Source organism: Pan troglodytes, chromosome 1 (assembly GCF_028858775.2).
Source record: "Pan troglodytes isolate AG18354 chromosome 1, NHGRI_mPanTro3-v2.0_pri, whole genome shotgun sequence".
Taxonomy (NCBI): Eukaryota; Metazoa; Chordata; class Mammalia; order Primates; family Hominidae; genus Pan; species Pan troglodytes.
Window position 1 is genome coordinate 129,771,075 of NC_072398.2, and position 17,760 is coordinate 129,788,834.

Genomic DNA, 17,760 nt, shown 5'->3' on the forward strand with positions numbered 1-17,760 from the left:
AATATCTATTAAGTACCTACTGCTAGTCCCCAGTACTGTGCTGATATGCCACAGATGTGCCCATCCCCTCTTTTTGCAAAATTTTGAAAATCTAATAAGGGTAGAGAAATAACCAACTTTTATGTTTTATTCTGCATTACAATTCAATGCAGAATCAAAAGATTTCCAAATAGAGCTACAAGCAAGCAGCATTTGGAACCCCAAGGAAGGAGCATGATGACCCAGGAAAATGTCAAGAATTGGATGTTGAACATTAGCCTTTCAGCCACAATCACAGACAGGAGCACTGTCTTCCAAAATAAAGAATAAGGTATGATTACAGGACTAAGCTGAACATAAAATTGGCCTCTAGATGGTCCTGGTGAGGTGAAAATGGCTAAAGGAACTTCATCAAGATTACCTGGAGAAAGTGGCCAGAGATACATTAAGTAGCAATAGGGTTTGGTGCCTAATGGTAAAGAAGAGCATGCATATCGGACAGTCAACGGGAAAGAAAAAAGGAGGGAAGACAAACAAAAAACAACATGGCCAAAGCTTTGTTTAAATAATTTAATCAGCAGCTTCAATTTGATCCAGAGATAAAGGGGGATGAAATGAAACAATGAGAAGGACCAGAATAGAAAACTTGAGTAACGTGATGATATCATCAGCATCAGTTTTCTAAGTGTTTACTATGCATAGGATGTTATGATTAGTGTGAAGTAAGGCAGCCTTTGCCTTCAAAGAACATTTAGGTTAGTTAGGGAGGCTGAAAAAATGTCAGAAGATGTCCATACAGATGCTAAATGGGAGTTATATCAAAATAAGTGCTTTGGGGCCAAGAGGCAAGGAAGACAGGAGTTAAGGTAAACAGAGGATGCCATAACTGAGGCTCAAGAGAGAGAGGCAGGGATATGGAACACTCTGTAGTGCAAGTAAAGAAGGAGTAACTTGAGATTATGTTAAAGTACTATAAACAAACCCAAACAAAGCATAACATTCTGTGGGGCATAACATATTCACCCACAAACACTAAAACCATTTGGGCCCCAGAGGCTTTTCCAGGATGTGAAGTTGCCACCAGATTTTCAACAAGCAAACGACAATTTGTTGAAGGTATGTTGTACATGCTAAGACAACCTTTTTGTCACTTATACTCACCAAACTTATACTATTCTGGCCAAAAATCAGGTTCCATTTTAGAAACTGAAGAACGATGCATCTGGTATGAGTGATACGATTAATTAGAAACATCTCCTATGGCATTTCATGTTGAATGAATCAGATTGCACTTACATATTATAACTTTCAGAGAATGCCATATAGCTAGCATGTGGTGGGAGTGGTCATGTATTCAGAAAATGTGAAATCAATCTCTTTTGTTTAGAAAATGGCGTAGAAAATCACTTTGTTCATTTAGAAACTGCTTTATGCAAATATGTGCTGTACTTATGCAGTAAATAATTCATTTGGCTTCCAATGCAATCAAGAGTCAATCATCTCCCAAATATCCTACTTTTTGAAGTGCTAAATGTATTTCATGCTTTCCATTCAAAATGTAAATAAAATACCTATAAAAAATTTAAAACCACTGTTTTTTAACAGAAATTACAAAGTACTAAAAATCATCTTAGTACTCTGTGCTTGGCAATCAATAAAATTGTTGTGGTAAAGATATCTGGACGGAGGTGACAGTAAGCATTTACCATCAGTAGTAGACAGAATCATGGGCCCCCAAGATGTCAACATCCTAATCCCCTAAACTTTTGAATATATCGTCTGATATGGCAAAGGTGACTTTGCAGATATGATAAAGTTAAGGATCTCGAGCTGGGAAGATGATCCTGTATTATCCAAGTGGGCCCAATGTAATCACAAGGGTTCTTAGAGAGGCAGCAGGGTCAAAGTCAGAGAAGGAAATGTGACCATGAAAAGCAAGGTCAGAATGAGGTGAAGGAGAGGCCACGACCTGAAGAATGCAGCCAGCCTCTAGAAGCTGGAAAAAGCAAGGAAACATTCTCCCCTGAGGTCTCCTAAGGGGACACAGCTCTGCTAACCCATTTTAGACTTCTAGCAATGTCCAGAAAACATTCTGTAAAAGACCAGACAGTGAATATTTTGGTTTTTCTGGGTCATATGGTCCCTGTTGCTCCTAAATTCTGCTGCTATAGTGCAAAAGAAGCCATAGAAAATCTTAAAATGAATGGGCTGACAGGCTGTGTTCCAGTAAAACTGTATTTTTGAAAAGAGTGGTGGGTCAGCTTTGGCTTACAGTCTGACCCCTGAACTAAGGTATTGAAATCAACCAGTAGTAACAGACAAGGTTAAAAAGTGCTCCATTAGAAAAAGGAACACTTATACACTGTTGGTGGGAGTGTAAATTAGTTCAGCCATTGTGGAAGACAGTGTTGTGATTCCTCAAAGACCTAAAGATAGAACTACCATTAGATCCAGCAATCCCATTACTGGGTATATACCCAAAGGAATATAAATTGTTCTGTTATAAAGAAGACACTGCAGCTGGGTGCAGTGTCTCACACCTGTAATCCTAGGGCTTTGGAAGGCCAAGGTGGGCAGATGACTTTACGTCAGGAGTTCAAGACCAGCCTGGCCAACATGGTGAAACCCAGTCTTTACTAAAAATACAAAAATTAGCCGCATGCCTATCATCCCAGCTACTTAGGAGGCTGAGGCACAAGAATCACTTGAATCTGGGAGGCAGTGCTTGCAGTGCGCTGAAATCATGTCACTGCACTCCAGCCTCAGTAATAGAGACTCTGTCTCAAAGAAAAGATACATGCATATGTATGTTAATTGCAGCACTATTCACAGTAGCAAAGACATGGAATCAACCTAAATGCCTATCAATGATAGACTGGATAAAGAAAATTCAGTACATATACACCATGGAATACTATGAAGACATAAAAAATAATAAGATCATGTCCTTTGCAGGGATAGGGGTGGAGCTGGGAGCCATTATTCTTAACAAACTAATGCAGGAACAGAAAACCAAATACCTCATGTTCTCAGTTTTAAGTGGGAGCTAAATGATTACAACACATAGACACATAGAGGGGAACAACAGACACTGGGGCCCTATCAGAGGGTGTATGGTGGGAGGAGGGAGAGGATCAGGAAAAATAATTAATGGGCACTAGACTTAATACCTGGGTGATTAAATAATCCGTACAACAAACCCCCATGACACAAGTTTACCTGTGTAACAAACCTGAACATGTACACCGTAACTTAAAATAAAAGTTAAAAAATAAGAGTTTGATGTATGGGAAGTATTGGAGTTCATGGATGGAGACTTTGCCTAAGCAAAAAATGAACCATGGGGACTTGACATCAATATATCAGAAGAGTTTAAAAGATCAGTATGAGAGGTTTGGTATATAAAATTAAAGACGCATTTATTGCCAGGCCTAGCCAAGGATTAGAGGGAATCTGAATTTGTTCCAGAATTGTATCTGTTAAAATGCATTTCTCCCAGGGACTTTTATTCTCCATACTCCTTCCCACTCCAGATCATCTCAGATTTACTCTGACAAGAACACTTTAAGTCTCAATAATTCTTTATTCTTAGTGTTGCTATGACAAAGCTTAATTTCAGCTCACAGATTGGGCTCATAGTCAACATAGGGAGAAAGTTGACATACGCTGCATATCTTCCTTTGTTCTTTGTATATAATTTAGTTTCAGCATTTTTCACTCTAGAGCATATGAAATGTTTCAACTCCAATTATCTCCACAGAAATGAAGGCTTCCCCTTCTCTTATTTTATAATTCAGAGGGGACAGCATATCCAGTGTTATGGCAAAAGATTTTTTAAAATAAGGGAAAAAACTCTCTGCTATAAATAAGTTATTGATAAATAATTCCTTCCGATATTTTTTGTTGCTGCTGTACTCAAAATAAATCACATGAAGAGTTCAGGAGAACAATGCAGATTCTCATTTTAATTTCAGTCACTCTTCTAAAGCCCTGAGGTCACTGTAGAGTCCAAAATTGGGTGGAATAGTGACTCATCTTGCTCCCTACCACTACTCTGTTTCCAGGTGTTTCCCTGTCACTTTCCATCCACCCTGCTGAGCAAATAAATCATTCAGTGAGAAGGTAGCATCATTTATAATACATTTTCTGGGAGGGGTATTTATCTCATCCCCAGACAATAATAACTTTTCCACTGGCTTCTCTATTATGTCCTCATGTGCCTTCTTAGCATTTCAGTTCCTTAATATGGTATTGAACAGGGAGAAGAATGAAAGGACATGGAAAAGCTCTGTGAAATACATGCACTTAAGGGACTGAGACACTTGCAAATACACAGGAGAAGAGAAATCTCCTTATGTTCTAGCACATTAGAATGATGTCAGAGAAAGTGCAAACTTGTAAGACTGAATTGGGAAGGATTTGAGATTCTACCTATATCACAAAGACATGTTGAAAGGGTAACAGTGCCCAAGCAGTCAATTTAGATTAAAACACAACTGCAATGACAGACATTCAATATAGAAGTCAATAGAGTTGGACCGATTGAAGTGACAAGTGCATAGGGACTGAATCTTAAATCTTTTCTACCCATACAAAAATCTGTGTACATGCGTGTGTGTGTGTGTATATATATATGTGTATATATGTACGTGTTTGTGTGTGTGTGTGTATATATATATATATATATATATATATATATATAGGCTTTCCTTAGATTGCAGGGAGTCCAGGGAGATGTGTTTGGATGCACATTTTAGTTTTCTCCTATACAGAACCTAACTTCATTAATGCTTTGATTCAATCAGCATTGACAAGTGATGAGTGATGGAAATATATATATATATATATATATATATACACACACACACATACATAGTTGTGTATATACACACATATATATAAGGATTAAAATAAGTCTATTAAAATCCTACACCTTGTTTTATAATGGTATACAGGGATTATCCCAAACTATAAAAGTAGCTAGGGGTGACTTTTATCACTATATATTTCTATATTTCTACAAGTTCTTTAGTGAGTAATATAACTTTCAGATTAAAATATTGACATTAATAAAAATCCTCCTCTTCATTTTTTTTCTTAGAAATAAGATCAGATCTCAGGAATGCCTCAAGTATCCTGCTGAGGAAAGACCATAAACAGAAAAAACAACTGCAAACAGGTGTCTTGTACTTATGTAGGGAAAAAAAGGGAATCTCCCAAGCCTTAATCCTGTGCCCAGAGTAAGTGCAGATGAAACACAGGAAAGCAGAGGGGGTCTTGGCCAACCCGAGAAGGGGCAGAGAGGAGTGGAAGCCCAGACACAGTGGGAAGAGGCAGGGGATGTCTTCAAGCCGGATGTGCCTGCTCATACTCTGCTGTCACTCCCCACCCTCTAAGCCAAGAGTCCTCCCTCCCATCCAGCATCCTTGGATTCTCTCCTAACTCACCATCTTAAAAGTCCTATGAACTTGGCTGGGCACAGTGGCTCACGCCTGTAATCCCAGCACTTTGGGAGGCCGAGGTGAGGGGATCATGTGGTCAAGAGATCAAGACCATCCTGGCCAATATGGTGAAACCCCAACTACTAAAAATACAAAAATTAGCTGGTGTGGTGGCACACACCTGTAGTCCCAGCTACGCGGGAGGCTGAGGCAAGAGAATTGTTTGAACCTGGGAGGTGGGGCTTGCAGTGAGCCGAGATTGTGCCACTGCACTCCAGCCTGGGGGACAGAGTGAGACTCCTTCTCAAAAAAAAAAAAAAAAAAGTCCTGTGAACTTATTCAGACTGAGATGTGACTGCTTTGGGTTAACCATCCAATGTGATGTAACAAGAGGATTGTTACAATTGTTACAAAGAACATTGTGAGGAAGGTCGCAAAAAGAATAAAGGAAAAATTTGGAGAAGAAAGTATTTGGGGTGACACAGGGAGCCCTCTGGGACTGCTCTCTCCCTCCTATATGGACACACCTCTGTTAAAACAATGTAGGTGGTGCTTCAGAGTTCAAGTCCAGGAGCCAGATGGCCACAGTTCATATGCCTGGTTCTACCTCTTGCTAGCAGTGTAAACTTGGATAAGTCCTTGAGTTCATTTGCCCCAGAGCTAATCCATACAAAGTACTTTGAATAGTGCCTACCATATAGGACAGAGACAATAAATGTCATCAATAATTATTATCACAACATATACACAGTACACAGTTTCAATCTCCCAAGAGAAATGAGAATCCTTGAGAGCAGGACCCATGACCAGTCATCTTTGAGCCTAGTTCACACAAAGCAATCCATAAATGCTGATTGAATCAAGGCGTTAAAGAAGTTAGGTTCTGTGTGGGAGAAAACTAAAATGTGCATCCAAACACAACCTAAGGAAAGCCCAGGGCCACTCCCTCTGGAAAGTCTTCTCTGATGGGGTCCTAGCCAAAGCTATGGGCCCTGATGGGAACCCCACCTGCACCCTGCACTTCTCCCTTATGATCATTTGTTGAAAACCCTTGTTTGATTCTTTTTTTTCACAAGAGAAAGCTTCTTGAGAGCAGCAACCATGTCATTTATCATGAAATGTAATCACCACTTTTCCCCTAGTTCCTTGCACGATATTACTACATAGTAGATGTTCAATAATTATGTGTAAGTACATAAAAATAATAATATTACAGTAAGTCCTCACTTAATGTCCTACACAGGTCCTTAAATAACTTTCTTTTTTTCAGTGTTGTTTCATTAAAACTGATGAGGAAAATGGCTTTGTAATACATCATTTCACTTAAAGTAATGGTTTCCAAGAACCTATCAATGACATTAAGGGAAAACTTACTGTGCTATTATTTTGTAGAGTCTTATATTGTACAAAATACTCATCTAATTCTCATAGCTAGTGGTACTTTTATTAATCCCATTTTACATGCAAAAAAAATCAAGGTTTACATGAATGCGCCGCTGCTCTCCACCTGGGCGACGGGAGTAAAACCCTGTCACAAAAGGAAAAAGAAAAAAGTCAAGGCTCAGAAAGAGAAATTATTCTGTAGTCAAACACACATAGGATGTAAACCCAGGTCTGTCTGGCTCAGAATTATACTCTATTACATGAACGCCTCTCTAAAGAGCTAGATCCAGGCTTACACACAGAAAACTAAAGGGAAAACTAGCGTTCATATACAAATTCCTTTCAAGCTCTATTATTCATATTTCCCCAATCTAACTTTGTATTTTAATTAAATACTGAATTTGATGGATAGGTTCTGTGTAAGTCTCATTGCTAAGGAACTCTGAACAAAGAAAACAGGTCAGCGTATTTTAACAGTTCCGTTTTGAGCAATGTTGGTGACAAAGGAAAAAAATCAATAGAGAAAACTGTGCATTAGGAAAGAAACACTGGGCTAATGGTAAATCAAAATGTTTTGAGCAAAAGCCAGACAAAACTGGATTCTACTTATGCCTTTCCACTATTTAATTCTTCAAAATCCTTGAATTTTTTCAAGGGGAAATAAAATGCACTGGTTTGAATGAGAGAGAGAACAGATGTAAACCACGTCTTGTAAATTTGAGTTTGTACCCAAGAACTTTAGTTCCCACATCCTTACCTGCAGCCTTTGTGATTTGTGCTGTGAGAGTGCAAATATGTCCAGCAAGAAGGAAATAGCTCTCAGCTTGCAAAAAAAGCTTCTAGAGGGAGGTTCCAGAGAACTGAAATGATGAGGCTGGCACGTGAGAAAGGCTACAATCATCAGGGAGTTTTTGAAGTGCCCCAGGAATTTGATGGGTGTCTGAACTAGGGGGCAGAACACTGATTTCATTTTCATTGCTTTACAGTGACACTCTGTAATGTGATGTGGTGTGTGTGAACGATTGCATGTGTGATTTTGTGTGTGATATGTTGTGCATGTGTGTGTGATTGTATGTATATAATGTGGTATATGTGTGATTAAGGCTTGTGATTATGTGTGTGTAAATATATTGAGGATCTATATCAGAGAGAGAAATCAATTACCCCTGTGCTTAGGTAGGGGAATAGACTGCAGCTAAAGATTCAACAACACCCAGCAATGTACTGATGAGTGTGAGCAAAGCAGGAGTCCTAAAGCCAAATGATACAACGTTTTACTGCAGAAAACACAACTAGGCTTGATTTAAAAAAAAAAATTTTACATAATTTATAGCAAAATGAGATATTGGTCTTTGTCTATCAATTTCGCAAAAGTTAAAAAAATTGATAATAGCCAGTGTGGGCAAGATGTGGGAGACTTGACATTAGTGTACATATCTGGTGGCAGTGTATTTAGTACACTGCTGGAGGGCCATTGGCAATATGTTCAACATAAATTATACTCAATATTTGATCCAGGAATTCCATGTTGTTGAAATTTATCATAGGAAATAAAAGGGTAAGTGTGGAAAGGTGTAAGTGAAAAGACACTCCTTGCAGCACCATGTGTAACAGGAGCAATCTCATCAACGATAGTATTTATTTGTTGAATAAATAATAATACTTCTATTTGAAGGATGAGCTGTAGTGCTGTAGGTAATGATCCAGAAAGATGTCTAATATATTCACAGTGTTAAGGCAAAAGATAACCTTGCCATATGTTTTTGTTTCAAAAAAATAAAATTGTGTTAACATTTATAGAAAATATTTGGAATGATTAATAACAAAATATTAACAGTGGATTATGACTGAAGGGGATGACATTGGGGATAGGCAGAGAATTTTACTTTCTATTCTATACATAATTATTTTTTCCAAAAAAAGCATATATTATGTCTATACTTGTGGGGAAATAACAGTAAGGATGTTTCTGTTTAGAAATGAAGGAAGAAAGGAAGCTTTTGCAAATACCTATGGTAGAGCAGACTCAGTTTATATCTCTCCATTTCTGACCTGAGGCTATGGCCAAATTTCCAGGCTATGCAACCAACTAAAAATTCAAATAACCAGATTTCTAAATCTGTTTTCCCATTGATTCATAGCCTGTTATTTCCTGTGCAGCCTGTGTATCTGCAGCCATCTGGGCAAAACAGAGCTGCTGCAGTAGACAAGCAAGGTAAGTCCTTCCCCAAGAGCCCACCTTGTGCTTGTGATAGATACAGGAAAAAGGAGAGCTTTGGTCGTAGAGGGCCTTATAGATGGTTTAATTTTTTGGATAGTAAAAATGAAAGCAAGGACTACCTATGCTCTTACAACCAATCAAAAGACATTATTAAGAAGTCATGCTATTTAGCATAGAAATGTACAGACCACCTTTTTATACATAGCAATAATATTTAGATTTTAAAGTGTGTGTTGAATAATTAAAAAAAAGTACCTACTTTCAACAATGCTGCAGTTCTATTCAATTGTTTTGGACTTTTCTGCCTGTGACTTGCTGAAATAGAGCCTTTCGTCATTCATAGCATGTCTTCTCATAAAATACTATACTTCTCCTCTGTGCAAAAATGTAGCTTCCATTACAAGGAAAAAGGCATCTTAAACCTTACAAACCATAAAAAAATTTCATTTTGTGTCACATTTTTAAAATGTATTGTGAATTTCGTATTTTTCCCTTGGCTTAACCATTTTCCAAGTGGATTTTTTTCAGTTTTTAAATCTTTAACCACTACTATTTCCTAAAACATTTTCTCTTTTTTTACCTTCTCTTCTCTACCATCACTATTTCCTATTTCTTTGTAATCTACAAATAAAATCGTAAGTATATTAGATCTGTTCTATTTAAAATAATTCTTGGAGAAAAGCCCCCTGGAAATTAAGGAATTATACAGGCCAATAATGTAACTCATCTGTCTTATACATTTCTCATTTAGAATATGAGTTCTTTTTGAAGTGGATACATCTAAATTTTTATGTTTCTTGTTGTATAACTATAAAAAACAAGCAAGGAAAGAGAAGGAAATATCTTCAGACAATGCAAATTAATTGCAGTTGATTCAGGAGTCCTAATTCTCAGTTACAACCAAGGTATTTTTAGGATTAATACATATATATTTTTTTTAATTCTGAAAATAGATCTTCCTATGAAGAGAAACAGGAATCCACTGCTGATGCTAATTTCTCTGAGAAGACTACTGGTCAGTTCTACCTGGCATGTAGCTTCCTTCTCTTTGACAACAACAAAGACTATTTTAATCTTCCTGGCATCAGCGCTTTGTCAGTAATCTGAAGGACAAGAGGATGCAGTAAAGCAACAATAAGTAACTATGACCTTATATGTGGAGCCTAGAATTATAAGAAAATAGTTAGAAATACACTCCATATTGTCATCTTTCTTTGTACGTGCTCATATGTGGGACACATACAGATGGGCAAATCAGGTGCCAAGCAAAATAGATTACATATGATTCTGAATAGGTACAGGTTTGTGACTTTGGTGGCTAACTCACTTGAATCTGACATGTAGCAGTTCTCAGCCTCAGTCTCCCTCAGATATTTGAAGCCTTATTGTAAAAGATTCGAACACTACAGAGGCTTCAGAAGTGCTAGACTCTTCCTTCACCTCTTACGTTTTTACCCCCACACCGAATGAGGATTGAACTGTTAATAATTTGTTGGGTTTCTGTGAAGACCTTTTCTTCCTCGTCTTTTTTTTTTTATTTGACAGGGTCTTGCTTTGTTGCCCAGGCTAGAATGCAATAGCAATATCTCGGCTCACTGCAACCTCTACCTCCCAGGCTCAAGGGATCCTCCCACCTCAGCCTCACAAGTCAAGTAGCTAGGACCACAGGCACATATCACCATGCCTAGCTAATTTTTTAATTTTTTAGAGTCGAGGTCTCACTTATTGCCCAGACTGGTCTCAAACTCCTGGGCTCCAGAGATCCTCCTGCTTCAGCCTCCCAAAGTGCTGGGATTACAGGAGTGAGCCACCAGTGTGGTGGTGGCTAGTCCTTTTTTTATGTCACCACTTGGATATAAATATAGAGAAAACCTTGATCTTCTTATTGTATTAATGGAGAAATACAGCTTTGGTGATTATGGTAGATTACATGGTTGTTGCCTACTATTGGGTCCTCTTCTTAAAAGGATAGCACACATCCTTGTCTATTGCAGTATGATTTGCAGTTCCTCCCAATATGTACATCTGAGAGAGTGGAAATTTACATAGGCAATTTGAACTTCCCATCTGGATCTCAGAGAAGTCTGAAATAAAGTGATGTAAAAATTTGGGGGTTGTCATATGAATGATGGTGCTGTTCTCTAAATCAGGGAACCATGGAGATGGGCCAGCATCCCAGTTACTGTGACTATGTATAAATAAAAAGTGCTTTTCCTTCTACATTAACACTAAACACATCCCACTTCACTTCTGACACCAGATGTGTCGGGGGTTCCCCACAAACCAAGCAATTCTCCAGCAGACACCAATTGGGTGTCCTATAATTTAACTCAATTCTGACACTATCTCCGTGGAGTTAGAGTCAGATCCCACAGGTTAAGGGCTCAGTTCCACAAGATTTCCCCCACTTCAGATGCCAATTGCAAGTAGTAGGTTGTCACCTACACTTCTGACAAACTAGCTATACATCAAGGTTCCCAAAACCCCCTTCTTCAATTTGCTAGAATGGCTCACAGAATTCAGCGAAACACACTTTCTGGTTTATTATATTAATTAAAAATATGATAAATGATACAGATGGGCATCCAGATGGAAGAGAAGCATAGGTCAATGTATGTGGGAAGGGTTGTGGCGCTTCTATGCCCTCTCTGGACACCATCCTCCAGGCACCTTCATGTGTTCAGCTATCTGGAAGCTCCCCAAACCCTGTTTTTTGAACTTTTATGGAAGCTGTATTATGTAGTCATAAATGATTACACCATTGGCCACTGGTGATCAATTCAGCCTTCAGCTCCTCTCCCCTCCCTGGAGGTCCGGTGGTGGTGCTGGAAGTTCCAACCCTCTAATCACATGGTTGGTTCCCGTGGCAACCAGCCCCCAACCAAGGCTCTCCAGGATCCCATGCAGAGTCGCCTCATTAGAACAAAAGATGTACCTTTCACTCAGGAAGCACCAAGAGATTTAGAGCTCAGTGTCAGATGCTCCTATCACTCAGGAAATTACAAAAAAATTGGGAAACCTGTCTCAGAATATTTGAGCTCTAACTCAAATATTAAAACAAAAGATTCTCCTAGCATCCCATCTCCAACGGTATTAGAAGCTGTCTCAGGAACTGGAGGCAGAAACCAAATATATATTTCTTATTATAAATCACAATACCCCAAAACTTAGTACCTTAAAATAACAATTACATTGTGTTGTGTTCTCTCATCGTCTGGGATTTGACGGGCTCCAGCGGGGCACTTCTCCCTCAGACTTTCTTACACGGTTTTAGGCAGAAGGTGGCTCATTCACATGTCTGGTACCTGGGCCCAGAGAGACTGAGGCATCTGGTGGCCAGAGCAGCTGAGGATCCTCCCACATGTTTCTCTGTCTCCATGTTGTCTCTCCGCATGGTCTCTCCAGCAAGATCACTTCAGCTGTGTGTCTTCCATGACAGTTTAGGATTTCCAAGGTTCCTATGCCAAGAGAGTGACTCATCCATGAGCTGCATCCTCTTTATGGCCTCAGAAGTCCTATAGCATCACTTCTCCTGTACCCTGTTAGTACAAGCAGCAGTCACAGGCACCTTAACAAAAATTCAAGGGGAAAGAACACAGATCCCCATCTCTTTGTGGGAGGAGTATCTTAAGAAGCACGTGGGGGATGGGATATATCTCTAGCATCTCTTTGGAAAATATAATCTGCCACAACCAGATTTAGGAGCCTAGTAAAATGGGCGATAGGGATATTGTCAAAATGGCTGTGAATTAAAAATTATTATTGCCATCGTTAAAATTACAACTTAAATATTTTCACCCAAACTACTGGTAAAAGTGGAAATGATGAGTCTAAAATTAAGCTATAATCACGTATTTCTTTTTCATTAAAGGGAAGCATTTTACTCATCTTTACATCACTTTAATATGTATATTAATAAAGATTTACATGAATAAGTTCACTGATCTCTACTACTCAAAACTTTTTTCCTTATCTTTTCAGAAGTTGATTACTAAAAACATGTAAAGTTCAGTATAAATAAGATTAATGGGAAGACTTTATTAGAAATACATTGATAAATTATTCATAATAAACTTAATTTCCTTATCTTCTGGGAACAGAGCAAACATTTAACAGGAGGAAATAGCGCTGTAAACCAAGTTATTTATTCAGAAAGCTACAAGTTTCTGGGATTCGTGTACTGTACAAAAGCAAAATACACCATAGAGAATACAGCCATACATAAGAAAGTAATCAGGCAGAGATTTCTGTCAGCGTTTCTGAATTATTTACAACAAATTGATCTCAGTTATTCTTTTAATGCAATTCAGAATATTCAGTTATAAAAATAGTCATGTTTTCAGTAATGAAGATAAGAATATCTAAATCAAAATACTAATAAAGAATTTATAATTGCATGAAGGCCGACATGTAAATTCATGGACAAAATTTCTAGTTATGAACTGTTCCATCAGCCACTGATTTGTTGTACAAAAATTGCTACATCCACTCTATTGGTTTAAAGTTAACTGAGCAATATAATGAGTCATTAATAGACACAGAAACCACTTTCCCAATATTGTCATGTTTGTTCAAATCCTAATGAAACAAAACAGATTTACTATTGAATGTAAAATCCTAACCTTTATATTGGTATTGTATAGAAGGCATATTTTTTAAAAAGCTAAACATCACATTATTTTCTATTTTTAAGTATTGATACCCGAAGATTACGGGCATTTCATCTATTGGATAACAATAGGATAAATAAAAATTCATTTGGTAATTAATCTAAGATACTGTGATTTTGCCCAAAAAGTTCTAAAAATCATTTGCCAAACTCCCAGTCAGCTGGAAAATTTCACGCCTGGCAGACTTGTCTTAATGTCCCTTGAAAGCACAAGTGTTTGTTCATATAACTAAAAGGTCTAGGATAAATCTTTCAGTGCAGTCAGAGTCAGCGACTCACATAATGTCATCATAGCCTCTCTTTCACTGCCTGTATTGAATGTAGTCTCTCTCTCAGGGAGAGCCCTTCCAGTGTCCTGGCTTGAAACACTGGGGTTTACTTTATAACACTTCAGCAAGCAGATAAAGAGAAGAGGAAAGAAGAGGGACGAGGGACGGGGAGAGGTGATGAGAGTGGAACAGAAGCGTCGGGGAGGGCAAGAGGAAGGAGGGAGGGAAACGGAAGTGGAGAGGGAGGGGAGAAAAGAAATAAAAGTAGAAGAAAAAGAAAAAGACAAATGCAATAAATGTGGAAACATGATAACTGTTGAATCTGGGTGATAAGTATGAATATGTAGGGATTCATTATATTCTTCTCCCTGACACTTCAGGGTTTTTAAATTTTTCAAATCTTTTTAAATTTAAGTTTAATTTATGAAGAATTGATCCAGAAAAATAAAGGACTAAAACAAGGAAGAAGAAAGCACATGACCAAGCAGAGGAGAGGTCCTGCACAGAAAAATGGTGTGGTCCAAAAATGACCGTGTGCAACAGCCCTGGAGGAAAGCAGACTGGAGCGGAAGGATCAATGCGCCACAGTAAAGTGGCGCGGCAGTGAAGGCAGGAATAATTGACAGATCATCAGACATGATTAAACCACTTGGGGAAAGCTTCTTAACTGTGTAGAGCAGACCTAATGGAGCATTTGGAAAAGATAAGAATAGGTCTATAGGAGACTAAGGACCTAAAACACATAAAGCAGTTTTTGATTCCGAAAAAAGTTTTTAAGTAGTAAAAAAGGAACTATAGAGCCTAATAAAGGGAATCATAGTATATTAGCAAGCTATTCAGTAAAATATATTTTCTACATAATCATATAAGGACTGATATTTTGTTGCTGTTGCAGTAAGATTGTGGCCTAATTAATTATAATAGACAAAGGAAGGGAATAAATTTCGGCCAATGCATCTGTAATCTCAGCACTTTGGGAGGCTGAGGCAGAGGGATACCTTGAACCCAGGAGTTTGAGGCTGCAGTGAGCTATGATCATGACACTGCACTCCAGCCTGGGCAATAGAGTGAGACCCTGTTTCAAAAAAAAAGAAAAAGAAAAAATTGGAGGAAGTGGTAGAGAGTTAAATCATCAGCTGTGATAAAAGGAAGTCAATAGAAAATGTCTAAAACTTTGGATTCAAGTAATTACAATATGTTGAAATTAATATTAGAACAGAGAGTAAAAAAGGTTAAAAGCGGTCTACTCTGATGTGGGAGAAGTAGGGCAGAAACGGCCACTTTTCATTAGAATCCTTGGGTAATATTTGTAACTGTGCATGTATTGTATTGACAACATTTATTTAAGAGTAAAACTAAGTTTATGAACCAAGAAAAACCAAAATTTTAAGTAATTTTTAAAAATGTGTCCTTGGAAACAGCTGGTTCAGTTTTATCCTTTAGCTCAAGAGTTTGAAAAGTACCAAAGACACTGGGGAAAATGAGCCCTAATGTCTGCCTTTGACCCGGGAAAGGCAGGGTCTCCAACAGATCATCATTAGGCATCAATAAGCTCAGGAAAGAAAGAATTCCCTGAGGGCTCTTAGTTATCCTGTCACACGGCGGAGAATAAGGGTGGTCCTAAATGAAGATGTTATTCCAATAAACGAATCCCCCAGCTTATAGAATAGCTTAGAAATCCATGGAAGTTTAATCGATTTGAATTAGGTTTTACAGACATAGTGTTATAATCTCAAGTATGCCTTTCTGAATCCTTTCAGGATTTTAGTAGCAATGGATCCAAGGGGTGGGAGTGTGAGCTTGGTGGAATAGAAACAGCACTGAAATAGAAACCATGAGATCTGGTTTCTTACTCCAACTAAATATGCAACACTAGGATGTGACTTAAATGTTCTGAGCCATAGTTTGCTCGTTTTAATTCCCTTCGAGTTTGAAAATACTATGATTTGGAACTTGCTACCCATGAGAAATGCCATAGTATAAAAATACAAAGTAGAAGCTTGAAATTCTTTTGTTTTGTCTTCCTTTTGAATTTTAGGCCCATTGTCTCACGTTTATTTGGAAATATGAATATTCAGGATTCATAAAGAGAATATATTGAACACGTAATAACCTCAGCATGAACAGTTGCAGACAAAAGCTAGAAAGGGTTCTTAAGGCCAAAAGTAGCAGAATACCTTGTCCTTTAGCTTCCAAGTGCATTTTGACATGAAAACACTCATAGAAAATGTAAAGGACAAGATAAAATAATGGCTCTTGAGAAGCTATTTGGGTCATTTGAGAAAGTTCAATTGAATAGATAATGCCAAAACATTCACTTACTCTCTTTACCACAGCCCATCTACTTGGCCTTGTGCTGCAGAGACTCAGAAAAAAAAAATTATCCTGTTTATGTGTGTGACCAGATAGAAGCAGAGCAGTAAAATAAGTCAACACAGTGGTGCTAAATTTGGGGGCCACACTTACAATATTTCCAGGCTTTATTTGATTTCATGGTCTGTTTTGAGTTTCAGAAGTATTTTCCTCATCGTGCCTGACCACCCACACTTCTTCTGCTCCCTGTAAGTCTCTACCTCTAAGCATGTACAGCATATGTACCTCCCTCCTCCATGTGTACAAACATTCATCACAAACAGAGTCCCGGCCATGTGTCAGGAGGAGATGTGAGGCATTATGAATGAAGACAGGAGTTGCAACCAAACATGCAGAAGACAAGCTCCAATGATATCTCACTGTCTGCTCACTTTTCACCAGCACTATCCAGAGAATAGTTTTTCTCCTTCTGCCTTTTAAGTCCCAAAGTTCTTTTTAATCTTTTTCTGTGATAGTGTTCCCCTGATGCCTTCTCTTGATTCAAGTCAAGCAGCATATGAAACTGCCTCTGGCAAGATGCCTGTTCAGTGGGTCAATTGGCATATCATACATATCATACTGCTGGAAATAAGAATATGAAGAAATCATAGAGGAGCTACTGCTTATTGAGGGCTTACTAAGAATCAGACATCCTCTTGCTTGCTGCCAGGTAAGACGTGACTTTGCTCCTCCTTTGCCTTCTGCCATGATTGTGAGGCCTCCTCAGCCACGTGGAACTGTGAGTCAATTAAACCTCTTCCCTTTGTAAATTAAAAAAGAAAAATCAGACATGATGTTAGGTGACTATTACATAACACTTGTCTCATTATTCCATCTTTCAGATTATGAACTTGAAGCCCAGAATGATTAAATCTCTTTGTCCAAGATCCCCCAAATAGAATGTGGCACACACAGGATCTGAACCCCTCTCTGTCAAGCTCCCAAAACCCCAGTGCTTGATTCTATGCCATTGTGGCAGCCACAAAAGATGATGAGTCACTGCAGTAGACTGCTTACTACACAAAGCACACAGAGATAAGTGATGGTTTAAATGAGCTTCACATGACTTAGAGTGGTTCACAAACCATAGCAACATAAGAATCATCTTGAGAACTTGTTTTAAAAAAAAAGTAGATTTGCAGGTTCTTCTCCAAGTCCCCTAACACAAACCTCTGGGGATAGAGCTTAGAAGATTAGCATCTTGAACAGCCTCCACCAGTGATTCTTAGCAGGTGGCCCTCACACCATACATTGAAAAACACCAGTTTAACAGCCCTTGGCAAGCTGTTTCTCTAATCCAGTGGTTCTCAAAGTGAGGTCCCCAGGCTAGCAGCACCTGGAAACTTTGTTAGAAATGCAAATTTTCAAACCCTACCCCAGATCTACTGAAGCAGAAACCCTGGGACTGGGGCCCAACAATTTGGTTTAACAAGCCCTGAGGTGATT

The 17,760-nt window shown here is 38.4% G+C and overlaps 1 long non-coding RNA gene across 1 annotated transcript in view; it reads right to left on the minus strand.

Annotated features, from left to right (window-relative positions):
* Positions 1-13,059: 13,059 nt before the first annotated feature.
* Positions 13,060-17,760, minus strand: part of LOC129144118 (uncharacterized) — a 79,893-nt gene continuing 75,192 nt past the window's right edge. The window contains exon 4 of the long non-coding RNA XR_008548304.1: positions 13,060-17,075. This is a non-coding gene — a long non-coding RNA (uncharacterized LOC129144118). The remainder of the gene's footprint in view (positions 17,076-17,760) is intronic.